The sequence below is a fragment of the Talpa occidentalis genome, unplaced genomic scaffold (assembly GCF_014898055.3).
Source record: "Talpa occidentalis isolate TD23 unplaced genomic scaffold, MPIMG_talOcc4v2.1 talOcc4.9, whole genome shotgun sequence".
NCBI lineage: Eukaryota > Metazoa > Chordata > Mammalia > Eulipotyphla > Talpidae > Talpa > Talpa occidentalis.
In genome coordinates, this window is record NW_023605305.1 from 113,541,748 (window position 1) to 113,565,373 (window position 23,626).

General features: G+C 48.0%; 1 non-coding gene across 1 annotated transcript; it reads left to right on the forward strand.

Moving 5' to 3' along the window:
- Positions 1 to 14,071: 14,071 nt before the first annotated feature.
- On the forward strand, positions 14,072 to 14,143 carry TRNAD-AUC (transfer RNA aspartic acid (anticodon AUC)). Its single transcript has one exon. It is a non-coding gene; the product is annotated as a tRNA-Asp (tRNA).
- Positions 14,144 to 23,626: the final 9,483 nt, after the last annotated feature.

Sequence of the window (23,626 nt, forward strand, 5' to 3'; positions counted from 1 at the left end):
GCTTGCCGGGTCCCTTTTCCCTTGTTTCCAAACATGAGTAGGGGGAGCCTGGATGTGGAGCAGAGAGAAGAAAAAGTTTTGCTTGAGGTCTTCAATCCGGTCAGTCTGAGCAATCCCTGTACATTTTAGTCACGTGAAAGACCAAATCCCACAACATAATTTTATTATTTGATGGATGGGATGGTGCCTCTTTCCACAGAAATAGTTCTGCCTAGACTTGGAGGCCTGAGATGTTTTTCAGTGTCTCAGGATGATAATAACTGAGGCCAGAGGGAGGGGGCAAGACGGGCCTGCCTGGAGGACAGCTGCCAATGGGGTGTTCTTGTTCTCAGGGAAGCCCTTCCGGTCCCAGTGCCAGCTCGCTGTTCTGGCACCCAGAGGGCCCCCATTATGTCAAGAAAACTGACCACCTTCTAGGACTAAACTGACCAAACTCCCTGACCAGTCAGTGCCTGACCCTTGGGAAGACCCAGCCATGTGTCCGTCCACTTAGAGATCCCTTTGCTTTAAAAACTACATAGAGTGGTCCATATACACCATGGAATATTACTCAGCATTTAAAAAAGATAAACACATGCCATTTGCAGCAACATGGATGGCGCTGGAAGGGATCATGCTCAGCGAAATAAGCCAGAAAGAAAAAGAAAAATACCGGATGGTCTCACTCAGAGCAGGAATCTAGAAAACTTAAATAAGGGACCAGGAAAATGAATAACTATAAGAAAGTGAAAATCAAAATCAACAAACAACTATGAACCAGAGACTCTCTATGGGGGGTGGGGGGTGGGGAGAGGAGGGATTGGGGTCAAAATAAGGGGGTCGCAATTGTATGGGGAATATAAAAATAAAATTTATAATTAAAAAAAACTTAAACAAAATAAAATAAAATAAAAAGTGCATATATTCAGGGCCTCCCCTGGTGGTGCAGGCGATTGAGTACAGTGCCGTGAAGCTGTCCGCAGCCTCTGCAGCGCCGGTTCGATCCCAGCTGGCCAGGGAGATTCCCACATGGTGTGGCAGACCTCTCCTGTCTCCCCGCTGCTCCCCTCAGCAGTGTATTTTGTCAGTCTGCCTGTTCTGCTCCCCACTCTGTCTCTGGTGAATCCTCTCACCCACCTGTGCATCTGGCCTGTACCCCAGTTCTTGTATAAAATAAATAAATAAATCTTAAAGAAAAAAGTACGTATGTTCAACCCCTAAAGTTATTGTTGAGGCTGACGTGTTTACTTGGAAGCAACACATAGCTTTGGTTTTTCTGGTTTTATGTTTTGCTTGTTTCTGCTGATCCTGAGTTTTTCCTTCTAAAACTTCTGTTCCCATATCCTCTCCCGCTTGCAGTTGACATTCATCTCCAGTCCCCCCCTTTTTGTGGGTAGCCCCTTCCCCCCTCAACCTAAATATTTCCTCCTGTGGCTTTCTCTGACCCCTCCAGCTGGTCTCCCCCTTTTATGTCAGTCCTCTGCGTTGTTCCTATTTGAAACACCTTAAACTTCATTTTCCTGTTTTCATTTTTCCAGCTGGCCTGGAGAGTCCCCGACGGCAGGGTCTCAGTCCCGGCTTTGTCTCCGAGTCTAGCACATCCTTAGCTTCTCGAGCAGGAAGTCAAAAGGCTTTTGTTGAATACAGTTATCAAAGAAATGTTTTCAAGTCTCTTGAGGAGACTCAGCGTCCACTCGTGAGCACCAGGAGGAAGGGAATAAACCGTGAGTCACAGGGGAAAGTGGGTATCACAGACTCAGGCGCAGAGTGCACGCACCTCTGGACTCCAGAGACTTCTCTTGGATACACTTTGTGAACGTAAGCTCCCTGTTGGAGCATAATGTGTAAAAATGACTATTCCATCGATTACATCAGGCATTCAGATATTGAGTGAGTGTCCCATCTCGTCAGAGGAAGTGGAGGTTGGGGAAGGGGTGATTTCTGAAATCGCCTGGTGAGCCCCCCCAGCAAGAACACAAGACTTTGTTTCCCTGCTGGGCCCTAGGCCACCTGGACCCCCTTCTCTCTAGGGGGCGGGGAGAGGAGGGAATAGGCTGTGAGTCACAGGGGAAAGTGAGTCTCACAGACGAAGGTGCAGAGTTCATGCACCTCTGAACTCCAAAGACTCGAAGGGCACTTAATTCACTAAGCTTTCAGAGGAAAGCTGCCTCTGATTTAACGGAGAAACCTCAGATGTCCTCTCTGTAAGAGCAGAAGCCGGGTCAGGACGCCCAGTATCGCTGCACCCCCTCAGCTTGGTGCTGTAAATTTACACCAACCCGGAAGAGAGAAAATCAAAGGTACAGACGTGCAGAATGACAAAGCTGTGGCTTGCAAATATGATCTACATGGCATTGATAAACCAGGAGCTCTCTGTCTGTTTAATATTAACAAGTAATCTCTACTTCTGCAAATAAAGAAAATGAGACTCTAAGAAGCTCTATCGACCTGAGGCTGTTCAGAGTAGGTCCCAGTAGCTGGACTTAAGCCCACAAGGCAGGACGAAGATGTAAGAGCTTGAAGTGACAGTGTGAAGGGGAAGCTAGAGGTGCTGTCGGTCCCTCTGCCACTTACCTGTGCTCAGTGCTACGGGCTCCAGAATGAAATACAAGGGCTCCGTGTCTTTCACAAGAGCCTCACGGACGGATGGTGACCTTTGAGGTGATGGCGCAGAGACTGTGCTTCCTACAGGCCACAGGGTCACCGAAGTGGTTGTTTCTCAAGTGGCAACACCAGAGCTGAGTCTTGAAGAACAGAAGTAGGTTTCTGAGTGAGGAGCTGAGCTCTTCAGGCAAGGCCAACACCCAACGCGCTGGGAAGCTGGAGACAGCAAGATGGCTGCCAGATTGGCTGGTTGAAGCTGGAAAAAGCACAGCTCCAGGCTATGAGTGACACCGTAAGCCCTGCTCAGGGTGTCAGCCTGGAAGAGAAATAGCTACTTCGGTGAGCAGACTGCGGTTGAATGAGGTAGTGAGGTGTTTTCACTGTGTCTGTTCCCAATAGCATCAATTATCACTTCTACTTGCTGGCTAATTACTCCACATCACAGCTTTGTAAATGTTGTTACCAAAACCTCTGCCTTTTCTGAATGGCATCGCTCTGACGTGGAACAGGCTTGAATGGTCCCCTCCCCACCTGGTCATCTTTTCTCTTGCAGCATCATTCATCACTAGATTTATCACCTCCAACCAAATAAGAGGGCTCCAGGGCCTCCCTGGTGGTACAAGGGGTTAAGTGTCAGCGCTATCAAGCTATCAGCAGCCACGGCAGCAAGAGTTCGATCCCTTCCAGGGAACTGACCCACTTGGCGCAGCAGAACTCTCCTGTCTCCCCACTGTTCCCCTTATCAGTGTATTTCAGTAGATCTGCCTGTTCTGTGCCCCACTCTGTCTCTGGTGAACCTTCCCGCCCCTCACTCTTCTGACCTGTACCCCAGTTCTTGTATGCATAAATAAACAAATCTTTACCAAAAAAAAAACAAATAAGTGGGTTCCCCAATATGGCGTCAGTGATGCAGAAAAATCCATTTTTTCGATGCATGCTTACAGAATATTTGCAGTGCTGGAATACGATAGCGATAGGACAGAGTTTTTACCCTCAAGGAGCGTGTGGGCTTGATTTGGCCAAACACCACATTTAACATCAGAGTCAGCAAACATTGTAAGGTACTCTCTGCCAAGCCTTGCTCTGTTTGTTTCCGTAGATGGGTCCTTTAATCACTCAATGCGCTCAACAACTCTCTGAGGCAGCCCAGATGAGGCCTTAGCAGCCTGACAGCAAGCTAGTGTCACGTCACGCACAACAGAAAGGGCTAGAAAATCACCCAAGGTGCTATTAACCCAGTCTTAGGGGTCAGGAAACATTTTCTAAGAAAGTTTCACGGCAAGCCTGGAAGGAGGAGGAGTTAACCAGATAACAGAGGAAGGGAAGGAGGTGATTTTGGGTTCAAGAGAATCTCATATACAAAGACCCAAAGCTTAGGAACAACTTGCCTCTCAGAAGGATCACAGCACATCCTGGAAGGTCAAAGTGAGGGGCAGGCAAGGGCGAGGGTGGGAGGAGTAGAAATAAAATTGGTTGTTTCAGATCTTCGCATTTTTGTGCTAGAAGAAATCGCATAGACAAAGTAACAAATTCCAGAAAGTTCTGAGTTTAAATATATCCTTTTCAGGGCGTGATGACCTTTTTTCCTCAAACCAAAATCAGAATCATTTTTCAGACTTATGGTTTCATTTAGATACTGAGTGTTAGAAAAGTATTTCTTATTCATTGCATGGCGTTGTGTACTTCATCCTGCATCTTTGTTGAAAAGAATAAAATTGCATTAAAAGAAAGATAAAATAGTTACTACTGTGATTGAACTGTCATTCTTATAGGCCACACAATTTTATTGAGCACCTACTATATAATGTCAGGACTAGATGACAGCAGCAGATACCTCAGCGAAAAAGACGGGTCTCTGAACTTTCACTATGCCTATTTCAGCAAATTCTGAGTATCTTAGGAAGTCTGAAAGGGTGATTTTCATAATGAAGGGGAGAAGTTGGGTGAAGAGACACACCTCACATCATAGAGGGCGGGGGGCTGCTTCTCTTTAATATTCTGAACTATTCTGAACTGTATTTCAAGAGAACGTCAAGGGGTACTTGAGTCAGGATGTTATAGAAATACAGGCACCCCTTTTTTTGAAAGTTTGAGTTATGACACTTTGCTTTATGAAATACCTACATTTGTAACTGTTATCACGAGGCAAAAGAAATCTGAAAAGGATTTTGCTTTTCCAATGAAAGGTGAAGAGAAAAGACACTCTTCAGCATTTCTTTTGCAGCAGCTGTTCTACAGAGACGGCCTGAGCCCGGAGCAGGAGCGTTCACTGTCAAGTCCATCCCTGGGAGCGACTTCGACAGGCTGGCAGTTATCACCCACTCCTGCTCTTACTAAGTCAGTGCTCCTTTAGGTTTTATGTGCTATGTGGTATGAGTTGGTAGATTATTTGGGGGTCTCAGGATGCTCCACAATTTTCCATGTGAATGAATGGCAATTGCTTCTTCACTTCACACCATGGTAGCTTAGGAAAGGTTTCAGAGACAGCTGTCATTTCAGATACTGGGGGGACTTCTTCACACGCTAACATTAGCCCCCTCAAAACAGCCTACGTGTGGCCAACACTGTCCAGTACAAAAGTGGTTTCACATTCATTAGTTCATTTGAACCAATGTGACAGAGGAGGCAGGTTGTAGAGCCCGACAGTTGAAGAAACTAAGTTTAGGGCTTCGGGGACAGAAGCTTGGTTACAAGGTGGGACACAGAAGGGCAGGACCTGCTGCCTTCGTCTTACTCCATAGGGGTGTAAGACATCCTTAGATCCCCATGCTCTCCACACAGGTCGTGAAGCCTCAGCTGACTTTGTCCCCACGCAGAAGGAAGTGTTCTTGCCGAGACATTAAAAACCCTCCCAGGGATACAGGCTCATCTTAGTTGAGTTTTTCTGTGACATGTTCGTGCATAACTCTTGGTGTGATTTGAGTCCTGTCCCAACGCCGAGAGATCTCAAAGCTGAACAGTTGAACTCTGAACCAAACACTGTTTCAGAAATTTTTTTTTAATATAAGTTTTCATCTCTCGAATAGACTGCTCATGAATTCATGTGGATGGAAGCAAAAACTGAAGAGAGAATAAAATATATAGAATGTGGTAAATGTTTGCATAAATAATAGACAGGGGGCCTCCCCGGTGGCGCAGTGTGGTGAGCGCCGCACTGTGAAGCTGTCTGCAGCCTCTGCAGTGTGGGTTTGATTCCCAGGAGGCCAGGGGGAAACCCACATGGCACGGCAGGCCTCTCCTGCCTCGCCCGCTGCCCCCCTCAGCAGTGTCTTCGGTCCGTCTGCCTGTTCTGTTCCCCGCTCTGTCTCTGGTGAATCCTCTCACCCTCCTACATCTCTGACTGTACCGCGGTTCTTGTATAAATAAATAAATCTTTAAAAAAAAATAATAGAAAGCTTAAAAGCATATTTGTTGTATAGATTGCATAAGTGATATTTGACATTTTCTTGCTACTAAGGAATTAAATAATCAAGTATTTAGGTGAAAAGTGAGCCCCTCTTCACAAATCATGAATGGTCTTGCTATTCTTCCAGGGATTTAAGAAAATTTTTTTTAGAAAGCATATTTTCAAAAGACTGTGTAACTATCTCCAAGAAAGTTATCTCTGCTCTTGGTGAGTGTGAATGACTAATATTTTCCAGCTATGAATGCTGGAAAAACTGTGAAACAAGAGACAATGCCAAATAAGTAAAATATTCTGCTATGGTCAGTGCATGTAATAAATCCCTTATTTGAGCATAAAAGAGATTTGCTCTGTATTAATGGAAATAATTATCCATGGTCCCCACCCCCTCTGTTAAAGAATATTAATTTAAAAGGACACCAAATTACCCAGGGTCTGGATCCGCCCTCAAGGCCTCCATTGGCTGAGCTCAGTTCTTTTACTCTCCAGTTTCATTTTCCTCTAAACGCTTCGTTCCTTCCACCCACGTGTTTTCCCACCTCTGTGCATGTCCAGGTACCTGGAAGACCGAGCCTTAAAATACCTGCATTTTACTTTATACCATTTTCACTGTTCCATGAGATACTTTGTGCGAATGGTTGCTTCTGTCTCTCCAACTAGACCCAAAACTCCTTGGGGCAGGAAACTCTCCTCCTGCCTGCCCTCCCTTCCCCTCCTGGAAACCCCCCCACCCCACTGTGCACAGAGAAGGCTCACAAATCCTGGGTGTCTACATAACACAGAGCATCTTCTGAGCAGCCACCTGCTCCCCTGAGCTCAGGGGAGGCAGAAGAGACAGAGCACCCCAGCAGCACATGAGCCTGGTTGGTCCTCCCGGCTGGTCCTCCCCGCTGGTCCTCCCTGCTGGTCCTCCCTGCTGGTGGGTCTCCTCCTCCACGCTTCCCTCCTCCTCACCCCTTGCCAGGTCTCTTCCCTGAGCCTCTAGCTGGACTTCGGCTGCTCTCAGTTACTGGCTTAACTTCCTGACTGTTCTCAGCCAGAAATCTTTTCTGACCCAGGATTTCCACCCCACAAACGCTCTCACTTCCTTACCTTTGCTTCCCTCTCCCACTCCGGGACTCACAGCACGAACTTCTGTTTCTTCTGGCTGCTTCCGAAGGCGCTGCATTCACGGCCGCTGGCTCCAGAGTTGCTTTAATCATTAACACTCTGGTTATTTATAGCAATTACCCGCACCAGCCCACGACAAGTCTGCTGCCTGCAGGTCCACGCAAAGGGGGATTCTGCCCCAGGACGGTTGTGTCCGATGGGTTTAGACGGTTCCAGCATGTTCTTCCACCTAGAATACAGTCTACCCAAAGTTAACATTATTAAGCTGAGAAGAGAAAATAACGCACTTTCTTTTTTCTGTGAGGTTGTGTTCATGATCAGTTGACTTTGACTGATGATAGGAAGAAACCAGTTTAACCAGCTCCAAAAGGTCAACCACAAAAGGAATGAGTCCACCGGCATACTCATTAAAAATAAATGCAAGTGTGAGGGAGAGCTACCACATCCTTCGGCAAGCCTGTCTTTCTTTTTTTTTTTTTTTTCGTTTGAAAGGGTAGTAGCCAGGGGACCAGCTGGGAGGTGGACAGTCCATTAAAATTACGCCAATAGCTGCAGTTGTTGGGCTATCGGGCTTCTCCACGTGAAGATGCTGGGAAGTCAGAACAAGGGTGTGTCCCAGACAGAGTTGTCCAGAGAAGATTATGTCGAGGGGTTTGCAAGCACTGAAAGCGAGTCACTGTTGTAAGATTTCACATGGTCCTAAAGACTTTCAACCAGAAGCCACGAAGAAAACCTCATGGTCACCAAGAGGCGCCCAGTGTTTCCAGGGACCGTCGTGAACAACTGACAAGCAGGAAGGAAGGAGGCAGGCGAGGTCTGAGATGATCCGATCAGACTGGAGCCACCAGCCCCAGGTCCTCGTCCTCCAGCAGAGTCAGTCTCAAACCCGAAATCTCCAGCGGGTCCTGTGCTGGGGAACAGCTGAGAAGGTGTAGTGAGGACAGGAATAGGTGATGACAGAGCAGCAAGAGGGGACAGGATTCTCGCGATTCTCGTGGGTGGGCCGGTGAGGGAGAGCCTGGGGTCAGCAAAGAGGGATCCACCCAGAGACTCAGGGGCATGGCCAGGATGCGTCATTACTTTTCAGCTGCCCCGCTTGGAACCACGTGTCTGCTAGAGGTGTGTGGAGAAAAGGGGGCGAGATGAACTGTATTTCCCACCATCTGCATTGAAGTGTTCTGGGAGCAGGGGCTCACCATCTGCATTCTTGGCAGCCCCCCCCTCCCCAACCATGGCATTCGGTGAATTGGTGGAGCTGGGTGATGCCAGGTGAGGAAAGGTGGATTCTGCAGCAGCCAGGCCCAGGCAGCCTTAAGTGTTTAGACCTGGCGCCCATCCTGGGACAGCGCTTTGGAAAAATAATGGCTGATAACTAGTAAGAGACGGTGCCAGAGACGGTGCCAAGGGCTTTAAATGCATTTCCCCATTTATGCCTTATAACCACCCGATCATGCTTTACTTCTTTCTCCACGGTAGACCTAGAGACACTGGGGCTCAGAGCTACCCAGTAACTTGTCCATCCAAGGTCAGCCATCCCAGAGTCCGGTTTCAAACCCAGGTCGCTGACTCCAGATGTCACACTCCGAATCTCGGCACTGTCGGAGGAAGAAGCCTGGAGGGAAGTCGGATGCCTTGTCCGTCCGCGGGGAACACAAGGAGGTGGCCCGCTGCTTTGCCCTCTTTCCAGCTTTTCCTTTCATCATGCTGCACGCTCCAGATGCAGATGCCAGATTGCACTTTCATTTAGAGGCTGAGTTTTCTGGAAGGACAAACAGGGTTTATTTCTATGGAAGAGCATCCCTAGAAATCAGCCCATTGTTATACAGCACAGTGTGGGGGCCCCATCTACCAGGATGTGGGGGGAAGTGCCCAGTCCACACCGTCAGGAAGTTTCCAGCCTCCTTTATTTTTTTTTTAAAGATTTATCTATTTATGAACACAAGATGTGGTGGGTGAGGATTCACCAGACAGAGTAGGGAACAGAACAGGCAGATTGACTAAAATACACTGCTGAGGGGAGCAGTGGGTGACTCAGGAGAGGTCTGCTGCACCATAGTTCCCTGAACGGGGACAGAACTCCTGCTGCAGTGGCTGCGGATTGCTTCATAATGTTGTGTCTTAACCCCTTGTGCCACCAGGGAGGCCTACCAGCCTCCTTTAGAAGGTAAGATGTGCGTCTCAAAAAATAATCCAGTGCCGTGTGTTCAATGTGTAAATCAGCAGGAAGGTAACTGCTCTCCATGGTGGGGAGAGAGAGATTGTCACTGATGGGTGGTGAGGGCCGGATCCCTAGAGGACAAGGCAGAAGAGTGAAGGAGGGTAAATGAGAACCAGGTCCAATATTTGGCCTGAGAAGGGGGAAGGCTGTACCTTCCCTTCCCTTGCCAGGTAAGGCTAAGATAAAAGCACCGCAATTCCACCTGCTCAGTTTGGAATAGACGGGCAGACAGGATTTGGAGTGAAAGTTCGCCCCCTCGTGGATATTCACAGAATTCAGTCGACTTCTGTTTCACCATCAGGATTAACCAGAGAGGAACCCACCTTGCAAGCAGTCTGTTGGTCACAAGGCTCCTCACCTGTCCCTTCGTTTGATCAACTATTGTTTTGTTGGATGACTTTGCTCCTGCGCCGAGGCCACACTTCATAAGATGAAACCATAGGGAGAGAGCAGGGTAGCTTGCGCCAGGGGTGGACACTAGAAAAGACAGCCCAGCAAAGTGTGGGAGATCTTGCAGCCCTCCCAAACCGGGCTCCCCATTTTGCCCACTCTCACAGGTGTGAACTGACATAAAACTTTTGTTTTTACTTGAATATCTGGCATATTCCCTGGAGCGTGCCTCCCAATTATTCTGATTTTTCTTGAATTTGGCCAAATGTCGACCTCAATCTAAAGATACAAATGTCTCTCTTTCTGAGAAAGTTGAATCATTTGTGAAAGATCTGGCTTAGGGAAAAAGCATTTTCTGATTTTTGATGCATTTAGGATCTTTTACACTTTGTATGCAAGAGCAAAAGCAAAATAAGAGAAAAGCCAAACGCGGGCGTCAGGGTGGCCACAGGAAAAGGCTTCCTTTTCCCTGCTGAGCTAGTTCTGTGATGAGAACAGTCATCTCCTCTGACGTCCAGCTACTATGGCAGGACACGCGGGCCTTTTATTTAGGCTCTGCTTCCCAGAGCAGAGAAGGTTCTTGCTGGAGACCCACAGTCAGTATTCGTGGAAGAACTGCAGGAATTTTCTCATCCTTGCGCTTGGAAGGAAAACAGCTTCTCATAGCCCATTTCTGTAGGGTCAGCTGTGTTCACCTCAGTGGAAAGAATTCCCTAGGATCAAATCGCACACAATTGAAGAAATCTGGGGTGCCCCGGGGACCTCGTGAATTTCTACCCTCAAGATCCACACGCAGAGTGACGCATGGGTTTGCTGTCTGTGTTGCCACCTTTGGCCTAAGGAGTTTGAATTTTGCAGAGCCGTCCTGGCCTTTACATGAAGCATTGACTGGGCCCTCCGAGGGATGAGCACACTGGGGCTGGTGTGATGGCCACTGAAAAGATCAAGCTGGAATTGGGCCTAAAAAGAATGTTTTTTATCAAGTCGACTGAAACCAGATTCATGCATTTGGGCAAAACAGGCTTCTGCCTCTCAGTGCGATTAACAACAGCAGCTAAACGCTGCGCGCAAAAGCCAGGGCTGTCTTACGTCCTCCTCTGTGGGAAGAACGGACTTTTAGTTGGCTAGCCAAAGACCTTGGGTATTTTCTGGTCCCCGAAGGTGTTATTGTACCATTTCGTAAGAGGAGCACTATTATTATTATTTTAATGTTTCATAAATATATTGACAAATTACCTGCCAAAGCAGTCACAATGTAGAAAGATAACGTCAACACAAAGGTGAATTTTCTGTTTTAAAAAAGCCCAGGCAAAATGAGGTGAGAGTTTGTCATCCCGTTACATTGCTTAACTTTTCTGAGTTCTAGAGTCACTGAACATTTTTTTATATTTTAACGATAATGGCTAAGTATGAGCAGCAAGACCGTCTGTGGGCACAGACGCAAGCTGGACGGCTGCAGCAGGGCCATGGATGGTGAGTCGGGATTTGGGCTGTACCTGGGGCCACCCAATTTATAGAAATGGAATATGTGCAAATTGGAATGCTCAAAGTAGCATCTCACTGAGGTTTTGATTTGTATATCAGGAATAAATAATGGTGTTGAGCACCTCTTGGCTAGTTGGCTATTTGTATATCTTCTTTTGAGAAATGTTTATTCAAATCTTTGCTTAGAAATGTTTATTCAAATCTTTGCTTATTGTTGAGTTGGTTTTTAAACAATGTTTTTTTCACCTCACTACATTTTTTTAAAGATTTATTTATTCATGCTTACAAGAACTGGGGTACAGGCCAGATGCACGGGAGGGTGAGAGGATTCACCAGACAGAGTGGGGAACAGAACAGGCAGATCTACTGAAATCCACTGCTGAGGGGAGCAGCGGGTGAGACAGGAGAGGTCTGCTGTGCCATGTGGGACCCTCACCAGCCGGCTGAGATGGAACCCGTGCTGCAGAGGCTGCGGACAGCTCCATAGCGCTCTGCTCAACCGCCTGTGCCACGAGGGAAGGTCCCTCACCTCATTGCATTTTATAATAATAAGGAAATTTAAAATGACCCAGACGATCATCAATAGAAGATATCAGGTTGAAAAAAATCATGAAATAACAAGTTAAAGACCAACGTAGATTAGATGTTCTGACGTGGAAAGATGACCAAGATGTTTTGAATTTTTTAAAAAGAGAGAGAAGAAATGGGGGAAAGCAAGTTGCACAAAACCATATGTAATATGAAGTCCTTTGGTAATGTCTGGGTACATTTTTGAGAGTCACAACTGGGTGGATGGGGAGGCATCTATTCCTGGCATCTGGGGGTTAAAACGCTGGGAGTTCTGCAATACAATCACAGGGCAGTCCTCCAAATTAAGGAATTTTCTGGCCCAAAATAGCAATAGTGTGGCGGCTAACACCTCCCATCCTGGAGGAATGTGTTGATACATCAAACTCTTACCTGTGTCTCCAAGAGTTGAATTGTGGCATAAACCCTAAGTCATTGATTTCTGTTTGCATTTTTAATGCACTTATTATAGTGGGGGGGGAGTTTTGAAAAGGTATAAACAACTGGGAGAGCTGGCGCATGCAAAACATGAGTGCATGTAATCACATGCGCAGCAGTCGGGCAGGCGGGATGACAGCAAGAGCAGAGCACGTAGACCAGGGAGACGGAGAACAGTGAGCTGGGCAGCGGACGCCAGGAAGAGTCGGTCCGCCATCCCACAGGGGCGTTTGCTCCTGGGCCAGATCTCCCCCATGGCCTGTTCTGTCCTGGCCCCAGGGAATTGCCGGTGCTCAGGTCAGGATCGGCTGGACAGGGGACCCTTTGTGTGGCCACTGGGGTCCTCCCATCCAAATGCCACATCCAGAATCGTGAGGGTTGGAGAAAGTAACCATTAGAAGCTTGAAAAGACATAAAAGTACATGCGAGGGAGACGTCGGAGTACTAGCTCTTCTTCCACGGGGTAAATTGTGCTTTTTTTCTTACTTTAGATGACGCCTTCACTGCAGTCTCTCGAGCACCAGCAGATGCTGGACAGGCTCCTCTCGCCGCATCAGCCGCGCTCCCACCTTCACAAACATTGTGCAACTGCAAGCGCCTCTTTGGCCAGGACTTTGTCTCATCTTCAATTCCTCAGCATTGTGATCAGTTGACAGACTACAGACACCCAGGAGCCGCTTGTTGACAGAGTAAATATTGATCCACTATATGCTGTGAGTGGATATTGGAGTCGAGTCTGAACTGGTAGGAGGAGAAAGAACTAAAATCAGGAATAAGGCGTGCTAGTTGCAATGGCTGTGTGCACTGCCTACAGCTAAGGAATACAGGGCTGCGGGCCAAGAGGACCCAAGACCTAAACAGGCTCCTGGAACAGGGAGGCGGGGGATTCTCCCAGCACCTAGGCAGCTTCTAAGAGCTGTCCCAGGCCCTGCCCCGGGATGAGACACTACTCGGCACACAAATATTCCAACAGTTCATTGAGCTCACCTCTGTCACTTCAGTTCTGTGCCCTCTGTCCCCCAACAGCACCATCCCTGGCCTCCAGATGGTGCACCCCTGGGGAGCTAGAACGTCTAACAGGCACAGCTGTCAATGCCCAACTCAAGGTCAGGTGGCCAAGTTTTTGGATGCAAAAAAAAAAAAAAAAAAGGAAAACTTGATTATTTTGTGAAATTCTTGGATTTTTCCAATATTGGCCCAAATTAGTCATCAAACTTTCAACAGGTTAAAAAATACTCGGGTTGTGGTCAGCCTGCCCATGAGCTGGACGCCTCTAAGCTCCTGTCCACTCTTCCGGCTCGGTGACTTCAGCCTCTGCCCTGTCTATGCTTGGCTAGTTTTGAAATGAGGTCAATTGATGATCTTCACTCAGTTGAACCAGAAGTCAGGAGAGCTCTTTCTTTGAAGTTTCAGGACAACGGGTTTCTCTTCAGGGAAAAGATCAAAGTGTTTCTTTCAGGTGGAATTTCTTCCAGAGCAGCCTCGCCCCCCACCACCCCAAGGCCCTCAGCCCCACCCGTCTGACTACAGCTGCCATCAGCTCTTCTTTCTGCTGTGGGTCTCAGTGACGTGTTGTGGTCTGTGCATGTGAACAAGACCAGCTCTCTGTATTCTGATCTTCTCCCCAGAGTACAGTCTTCTTCAAACCCTGTTTCCATTTACTTGATGGATGATGCTATCAAACTAATTAAACTAATTTTAATCAAGCACCATATGCTAAAGCTAATGAATCCTGTTGCCAATTGGTCTTTAAAAAGGGTGTGGTTGCATGTAGACATATATATGTATGTAAAATTATATGCATATAATTCTATATGTACATATAGTCAGCAGCGTTACAAAAGAAAGGGGTGTCTTTGAAATAAGGAAGGAGGGTCTCCCTGGTGGCCTAGGGGTTAAGGCTCAGCATTATCACTGCTGGGGCCTGAGTTCAATCCCCAGCCAGGGAGCTGACCCACATGGCTCCGCAGACCTCTCCTGTCTCCCCGCTGCTCCCCTCAGCAGTGTGTTTCAGTAGATCCACCTGTTCTGCTCCCCACTCTGTCTCTGGTGAATCCTCTCACCCCAGCACCTCTGGCCTGTACCCCAGTTCTTGCATGCATAAATAAATCTTTAAAGAAAAAAAAAATGAACACATTTACTGTTTCCTCCACTCCTTTTGAGCATGTCCTGTGCGAGTGTCTCGTATTGGGAGGGTTTGCAGCACATTGTTAGGGGGAGAATGACAAGGAAGGACCATGAGTTCCTGGATGATCTTGTGGAGCCGATGGTTATCAACTTGGGCTGCACACAGTAGGACCATTATGTGTGGGGGAAAAGAAACTTCAATTTTTTTTAAAGTAGCATACATTAGGGCCTATGTTACAGCAGCTCAGCCTTTCCTAATAACATAAACATTGGTACCCAGAAATGCACCTGAATTGTGTATGTCAGCTTAGGAGCCAGGGGGGACATCGAGGACAGATACTGTGTTCTAGGGTCTGCTGACCCTGGTAGGAGGAGCATCCACCTCTCTCTCCCGGGAAGAGCTGCTGTCACTCTCAGTTCTACAGCTCGCATCACTCGTAGAACACACTTTTGATGCTTAACTGTCACTACAGATCTATCTCCTTAAGTTTCCAATACCCTAAAAACTCCCAGTGGCCCTTTGCATCTGACCCCTTCTGCCAGCCTTAGCCCCAGGGAACTTTCTTTTGACAGAGACAGTTTTGGCTATTCTTTAATTCCATATAAATGGGAGTCAGCATGAATTACTCTGTGGCACGCTTCCTGCGCCCACATAGCCCTGTTAAAAACTCATTAGCAGTCCTCTGGCGTGAGCAGTGTGCTGTCATGTGGACACACCTCGGCTTGTTCACCCGTCACCAGTCAATGGGCATTTGGGTGACTTCTAGTTTTGGGTTATTATGAATAACACTGCTGTGATTAGCATGTGTGTCTGTGTGTATGTGTTTTCATTCATCTTGTGTAAATACTTAGAGGTGGGGCTACTGAGTGACGTGGTAAGTGTAGACTTTACAAGATATTGATAGTCTGTTCATTGAAATGACTGCACCATCTTGCATCCACACCAGTAATGTCAGAGAATTCTCATTGTCCCACAAGGTCATCAAAATTTGGAATCATCAGCATCTTTAACTTTAGTCTTCGAAGTGGGTGAGCAGGAGGATCTGGGTTTGCATTCCTGAGGCCCTAAGCACTACTGATGTCAAACATCTCCTACCCCGCTTTTTGACTATTTGCATATTTTATTTTGATACGTCAAATCCTTGCCTATAAAAAAACAATTTATCATTGAGTTGGATGAGTTCTTTTTTTTAAGATTTATTTATTTACTTATGCATAGAAGAACTGGGGTGCAGGCCAGAGGTGCCAGGGGTGAGAGGATCCACCAGAGACAGAGTGGGGGGCAGAACAGGTGGATCTACTGAAATACACTGCTGGGGGGAGGGCAGCAGGAGACAGGAAAGGTCTGCTGCACCCTGTGGGTCAGCTCCCTGGCGGGGAATTGAACTCAGGCCTCAGCAGTGATGTTGATACTGCAGAGCCTTAATCCCCAGGCCACCAGGGAGGCCCAGATGAGTTCTTTATAGATTCAGGATCCAAGCAAAGAATAAACTCATTACCCAGTACCCACTGATACCTTTGGAAACTGCTTTTTTGCATTATGGTCATACATGATAGTTGTTTTCTATTTTGGGGGGCAGAGCAGCCTGCAAAAATCTTACCCTCGCAGTCCAGGAAGTGGAGTAGGAAGGTGATTTAAGGGCTAGGACTGAAACTGAGCATCAGTGTGCTGATGTTTTGTTACTAGAATCCAGTCCTGTGACTTCACCTAACACTGATTCATCTTTGGTGAGGAAAGAACTCAATGTTGAGACCAGAGTTACAGGAAAGCAAGAGATTCATTGACAGATAAGAGGAAGGACAGGAAAGCTCTTTGGGCAGAGAGGAGTCCTGAGTGGGTAGCTGCTGAGGGGGCGAGAAGCAGGAGTTTATATGGTATAGTGGGCAAGGAGTGGGGGTTTGGCCCTTGGGTGTCTTGCTTATTGGCTGGGACTCGTGGGGTCCCCTAGGTTACTGAGACCCACTAAGTTCCCCTGGTTTCCGGGCGTGCCTTCCTGCCGACAGCTTTGGCCTGTTGCTTTAGCACTGCACTAGGTGCTGGTGCTCTGAACACTCAAGTCTTTACTGGGGAGCAGGCACCCTCACTCCCACTGACTGTTTCTCGTTCAGTTTGATAGATGGGCGTCAGACACCTGGGCTTGTGGACGGCTGGCCTCCCGGTGGATGACCAGCCGGTAGTGTCTGCTGTGGGGGATTCAGATGGAGCATGGCGTGGCAGGAATTCTGACCCAGGAACACGGAAAGTCTAGTTCCAGATCCCTTCCAAGCAAATCATCATGCAATACCTACCATAAGCCGGACCCCGGGTGATGAAAGCGAGACTAGCGTGTATTCAGCACTCATTATGCAGCAGGCATGTACCTGGAAATGTTTCTAAACTGCAGAATGGACCTAACTTCCTGGGGTGGCGTGAAGATCTCCCACACCTTTCTCTGCTCTTGCCATGCCATGGCTGGTGTGCTTGGTGGCGCCCCCCGATCTCGCCAGCCCCAGCAGAAGCAGGGTTGGGCAAAACAAGGCTGCCTGCCAAGCACTCCCAGTTCCCCCGAGGGAAGGGCTGGCTAGAGAAACAGAGCATTATTAATATCATCCAAATTTCAACAGACCAGTTTTTCCACTCTCTGGATAACTATTTTCCAGCTTCTGTTGCCCCTCAGGGGTTTGGATAAGATTCCAATTTGTAAGCTGGCCCTTTGCTCTCTGCTGCGTCTGCACCAAACTCGGGCTCTGCAGAGCTTCCACTCCAGAGTAGTTCGACGCCACTGGCTCTGCCCTTCCCGTGAATCTCCTGTGTCCCTCCGTGGTCTCGTCAGACTTGTCTGAGACAGCCCTTTCACTGCCCAAACGGCCTGGGAATGAGGCCCATGTCTGCATCTCTCTACCCAAAGCAACGCGGCAGCAAGCATCACAGCAGCAGCAGCCACATGATGATTCTTTTTGGAGCCTCCGACCCGTCACATGGGCCATTTGGGTGACCAGCAGTAGTTACCTCCCTCGTTCACGGGCTGATTAGAGAAGAATGTTCCTTACAGCGTAATGGATCTTGTTTTCCCTGCTCTCTAGTTACAAAGGTTATCAACCTTGAAATGGTCCAAAGGGGCCTCCCTGGTGGCGCAAGGGGTTAAGTCTTGGTGCTATCAAGCTATCTCCAGCCACCGCGGCACAAGTTCCATCCCCAGCCAGGGAGCTGCCCACAGGACACAGCAGACTTCTCCTGTCTCCCCCACTGCTCCCCTCAGCAGTGCATTTCAGTAGATCTGCCTGTTCTGTTCCCCACTCTGTCTCCGGTGAATCCTCTCACCCCTGCATCTCGGGCCTGTACCCCAGCTCTTGTCTGCATAAATAAATCTTTAAAAAAAAAATAAAGAAATGGTCCAAAGACATCCATGATGGAAAGGTAAGAGTAGGAAGAAGGATCAAAGCTTCACAACATCTTACACCTGACCCTGTCCAGACCCTCATCTAGAACCTGTCACGTCTTCAGCGGAACCCCTCACCTGATCCCAGGCCTGCCCCTTCCCCACGCGCTGCCGGCCCCGGCCCTGCTCACCTCTGGCTTCGTCCTTCATCTCTGGTCCCTCGCAGCCTCCACTCTGCTGTTGCTCGTTTCTCAGTTTCCTGAACGTCAGGGTTTCTGCTTTTCAGGCTGCTTTTCGGCACCCCCACCCCCAGGCCTGTGTGGTCGACCTTCTAGATTGCTCCAGTGGTGTGTCTGTGTCCGGCCAGAGTCCCTGGCTTCGGGAGCTCCTCCATCGTGCCCCCCAGCCAGCCCTCTGGCTCCCGAGAGTCCCTGGGAACAGCCTCAGGGGAACACCTGAAGCCTAAAGCGCCGTTCTGCGACGCGCCGCCCTGTATCTGGCGTCCGCCTGCGGTGTAGACTCCCTTGTTTGCCTGCTTCCCGCATGCTCTAATTCAACGATAAATGTGAACAAACAAATACATCGGTGTATAAGCGAATATTCATTCCTACACTTCTTGTTTGACTTGTGTTTGAGGTTCTTTTATATTTGAGGTACAGACAGGCAAAGAAGAGACATTGGGCCAAGGAAAGGTGAACCCTGTCACTCTATCTTAATTAGAAGCCGAAGTTCTATTCAGCTTCTTTGAGCCTCAACTTACTCACGTTTGCAATGGTATTGGAAGTATCAGTCTGTTATTCCTGAGTGGGTCATTGCTATGTTATGAACTATATAGTTCCTAACTAGAAGATCTGAAATATGCATACAGGCAACTGGGAAATAAGTTATATCAAGAGCTATCAGTCATTTACATGTTAGTGAGATTGTGTTAATTTGGTAATGAGGCTTTATTGAGGTCGGGGGATGGAGCCCCCATGATGGAATTCGTATCCTTATTTTTTTTTAAAGATTAATTTATTTATGCATACAGGAACTGGGGTGTAGGCCAGAGGTGTGTGTGGGGCGGGGGGGTGAGAGGATTCACCAGAGACAGAGTGGGGAACAGAACAGGCAGACTGATGAAACACATTGCTGAGGGGAGCAGCAGGCGAGACAGGAGAGGTCTGCTGCGCCATGTGGGTTGATCCCTGGCCGGCGGGGGATTGCTGCAGAGGCCACAGATTGCTTCATAGTGCGGTGCTTAACCCCTTGCGCCACCAGGGAGGCCTGAATTAGTGTCCTTATAAGGGGATGAAGGGATCAGAGTTCTTTCTCTTTCTCTGCTGGGAAGACCAGCAAGAAAGCAACCATCTCCACACCAGGAGAGCCCCTTACCAAGAACTCAGCCACGCTGGCCCCCTGACCTTGGACTCCTGCCTCCAGCACTGAGAAATGAGTATTTCTTGGTAAGCCTCGCAGTCTCTGGTATTTTATTGAGCTGCTTTTGCAGAAAGCGCCTCTGTCCTCCTCAGGTGTCTGCTTCATCTTGGTAACGACAGGAGAGGGAATGGGCTGAGACTCTCTATCCGCTGTCCACTTAGAGCTGCCCATATTGTCTCGAATGCCTCTTTCCATGTACGGGGCAATCGTTAAAGAAGGACAAGGTCAGGGCCCTCTCCCAGCCCACCTTCTCTGGGTATCGATCAAAATGGCGACGTTTCAAAGGCAGGTCAGAGGATGCATCTCAAGTCACAGAAGATCCATTTATCGGGATGCACCGTCCTCGTTCTTGGGCTACATTAACAGTGGAAGGCTGAGCTCCTGGGTGCCCCCGCACCCCTGAAGCTCACTGCGATGACGGTCTCGCCAGCAATGCAGCCAGAGGCCCGAGGTTCTGGACTGATGCACCATGCTCGTCCGCTCCTGGACGTGGGCCACGCTGGCCTCCTCCCAGCCTCATGCGCTCGCCATGCTCTTTCCCCCGCCTGCCTACCCTCTAGAGCCTCGGCGCTCACAGTTTCCAGTGCGGAGGCTGCTTCTTTCTTTCCTTTCTCGGTTTCTCCCCTGGGAAGGTTCAAAGGGCAGAGTTAACATGGACTCTTGCTTCAGAGCCCACGGAGGCGTCACCCTCTCAGAGACCTTCCTTCTCCCCTCCTCCCTGCACAACAACAAGTCTTATGTGTTTTTCCTAAAGATTCAAAGAACTAATTCTATATGACATTCAATCTAGGTTGGAATTAAACGCTCATTTGTGTGATTAATTGATTAATGCTTGTCACAGCCAAGAGAAGTGCACTTCGTCAAGGCAAGGACCCTGGCACCCCCTGGCAGTCTTACTCAGTGATAGAGTGTGTGGAAAGAATGAAGGAGTGGGACAGTCACCCCCCAACACCCCCAGCCCCGCCACCTGGGTGCATTGGAGCAGCATTGCCCTGTGATTCGGGTCACTTTCCTTAAATAGCACTTTCAGATTTTGCAAATAGCACCATACTCCAGTGGCTCTGAATTCAGCCCTCTGAACTGCTTGGGGAAGTTGACAGGATATTGTCTGTCCTTCATTTAGTGTATCTTTCATCTCCAGCCTCAGGCACCCTTAATCAACTAATCACTCCAGACAGGAGATGCTTGAGGAGTGGAGAGGGAAAGGTAAGAAGGTGAGTTCCCTGGTCCCATCTACACATCCAACCATCCATCCATCCACCCATCCATCCATCCATCCATCCATCCATCCATCCATCCATCCACCCACCCATCCATCCATCCACCCATCCATCCATCCACCCATCCACCCATCCATCCATCCATCCATCCATCCATCCATCCATCCATCCATCCATCCATCCATCCATTCATCCACCCATCCACCCATCCACCCATCCACCCATCCATCCACCCACCCACCCATCCATCCATCCATCCATCCATCCATCATTGTCCCATCCATCCACCCATCCACTCACCCATCTCACTTTAGGCTTAACTAGGACTGTTTACCTGCTTACTTTAAAGTAGATTCCCTGGTTAATTAAAGGTAAGAGTCCATTAGTGTTGCTTCCACTTTTCCTGTCTCCTATAATTTCATTTTGCTTCACTGCTTCATAATCTCTCTGTTCTGGAGGCAATGTTCTTTGCATTTTGCCTGGTTTCCAAGTATATTCGTTTCCTAAATGCTACTGTAACAAATTATCAGAAATTTGGTGACTTGAAACAATAGTCATTTATTCTCTTAGGAGTTTGGAGCTCAGAGGTCTGAAGCCAGTTTCACTGGGCTAAAGTTAGAGTGAGAACAGGCCCATTCCCTCTGGAGCCTCAAAGAAATGCTTCCTGGTGGGGTTTCTGAAGGCCGCCTGTGTTTCCCTTGCGGGCCTTCCTCCATCTGCAAAGCCCATCACTCCATCTCTGCTTCCCTCATCATGTGGCCTCTCTCACTCCGATTCCTCCCGATCCGCCTCCATGAGGACCTTGTGATGACGGCCTCCCACCCAGATAATCGAGGATCGCCTCCCAGCTCAAACTCCTTAACACAATCACATCCGAAAAGTCTCTTTTGCCATATAAGGTAACATATTCACAGGTTCCAAGCATCAGAGCAAGGACATTTTGGAGGGCATTTTGTTACCTCTCATACCAAGACGTAGGCTTTTCAATAAATACCAATATCTTGACAACCCTTTGGTAAGCACAACCCCCCTGATTTTTGCCTGACATCAGTAATTAGAATATTCAGGACAGAGTATTATTTCTAAATTGAATATAATAATATTTTAGAGGTAGAAATCTTTCAAATTCATTTTGAAAAATTCAAGGGCAGCACAATTTGAAGTTTAACTAGAGATCTGGAGAAATGTTATAATCCCAACTTTATAATTTACTGTTACGTAATTTTTGGTGAATCAGTTTACTTCTCTAAATTGAAATGTTAGGGATAGCCTGTACCCCTGTTCTTGTATAAATAAATAAATCTTTAAAAAATGAAATGTTAGGGATAAATACAACAATATGTCTCAGAATTATCATTTGTAAAACAAGAATAGTGTTATCTGCCCCGTAGAGATTTGGGGAGGACTTGCTGACTTGTCCTGACCTAGAACTTTCAAACGATCCACACATATTTGTATCATCACTACCGCTATTTTGCATTTTGCTACCATTAACTATGGGTCTCTAACAAGAGGCTCCTGGGGTCCTGGAGGACCCCTGAGAAGACTTTAGGAGGTGCAATCATCCAAACTGAGAGCGCAGTTCGGAAGGAGAGATGTGTAACTTTCATCAGTCTTATGAATCAGTTGCCTGCACAGTTCCGACGCCCTGGAGTTGAAGGCAAGGAGATCGCTTGCAACCTCAGAGGAAAGATCTCCAATGAGCAGCCTCCCAAGGCAGTAACTCTGGACCTATTCTCAGTAAATTTCAAAATGTGAATTTTATCAGAGCCCTACTGTTGACCGCAATTTCAGAGTCCACCACTAGCCTGGCCCATGAGGGACCAGGGCCCAATCGCAGAGGCTCCTATGCAGGGGATTGTCTGTGCAGGGCCTGCAAGCCAGCCCCTGTGTCCCGTGTGGCCAGACATTCCCCCACCGACAGCAGTCCTTAAAACAAAAACAAAAGCTCAGCCTTTTAGCTTCTGCACGTCTCTTCTTTGCTGTGGGACCTAAAGATGAGGAGGTCTGGTGAGAAACACCCACCCATGGCCCATTACTGGCATCCGGGTAGCTGGGAAATAATCAATGACTCGGGAGGAGGCAAACAAAGAGAGCTGGACAGCCGAAGGGGTATTTTTAAACAGAATCTGATAGTATCAGATGAACCGTCCTTGTACCACACCAAAGTACACCTCCCTCCTGAGCGCGGCAGTCCCGGCTATAATGCGCTGGCTCCCTTTCCGGGAATGGTGCTGGGAACCAGCCAAGAACCACTTTGGATCCTCCTCTGAACATACAGACCAGCTTTCCTATCGCTATACTCTTTCTGCAGAAAAACAGTTGACTATATTACGATTTTATGCCTCTTATCATTCAATTGTATTGGATGGAAGCGCATCCTTTGCTTCATTTGACCTTGTCTTTCCCAAACTCCCTTTTCAGGCATTTACCTTCCCTCAAGATGGCTGACTTCATTTATTATTCATTGATTCTCAGTTCACTGTCACAGTTGCCCTTTCAAGTTCTGGGTGTACCTTACTAAGTGGCTTCACGTGCCAAACAAGGAGCCCCCTGCTAGGCATCTTCACCGTGGTCCGTTGTCACCATCATCATCATCTGAAGGCAAGGAGAGGAGCGCTTGCGAACTCAGGGGGAAGATCTCCAATTACTAGACTAGCTTGGATGGCGGAGCTCAGCATAGAGCGATCGTACTAGCACACTAAGACTTCAAACATAGATAATGTTGCTCCTCCTTGTAACTGACCCTCAATGCTTTCCAGTCCCGCTTAGAATGAGCTCTAGACCCCTTTCTAAGATGGAGGGGTCCCCTGCTGCTGTGGCCACCTGAGCTGCAATCCCCACTCCCCTTCTTTGGGTTCAGCACCCTGAATTTTCCTTTGGGGACCCACTGGTCTGATACGCTTTACATGGAACTAGTCCTTGCCTCCCAGCTGAAGCAGGTGCTTTGCTCAAGACTAAGCCGTCAGCAGATCCAGTGTCCTCAGCACAGCGACTGGCTCAGGAGCAGACGGGTGACCCAGCCGATGAAGACCAGCTCTGGAAATTTCGTTGCAATTATTGGGAAACTCGTACAATCTTCTAGGATTGCTCAGTTGCCGGAAGATATCACAGAATCTCCTATTCTTTACTAACTGGTGATATTCCTGCCACATCTTATCTTTCTGGAAATAAAGTAAACCCAGAAGAAAACAGAGAGAGGAGAGACACGGATGGACAATGGCACCAACAGCTATTTGTACTTGATCTTTTCAGACATCTGGGTCTCCCAGCTTTTCCTTTGAGCCAGTTTAAATGAGTTTCTGCT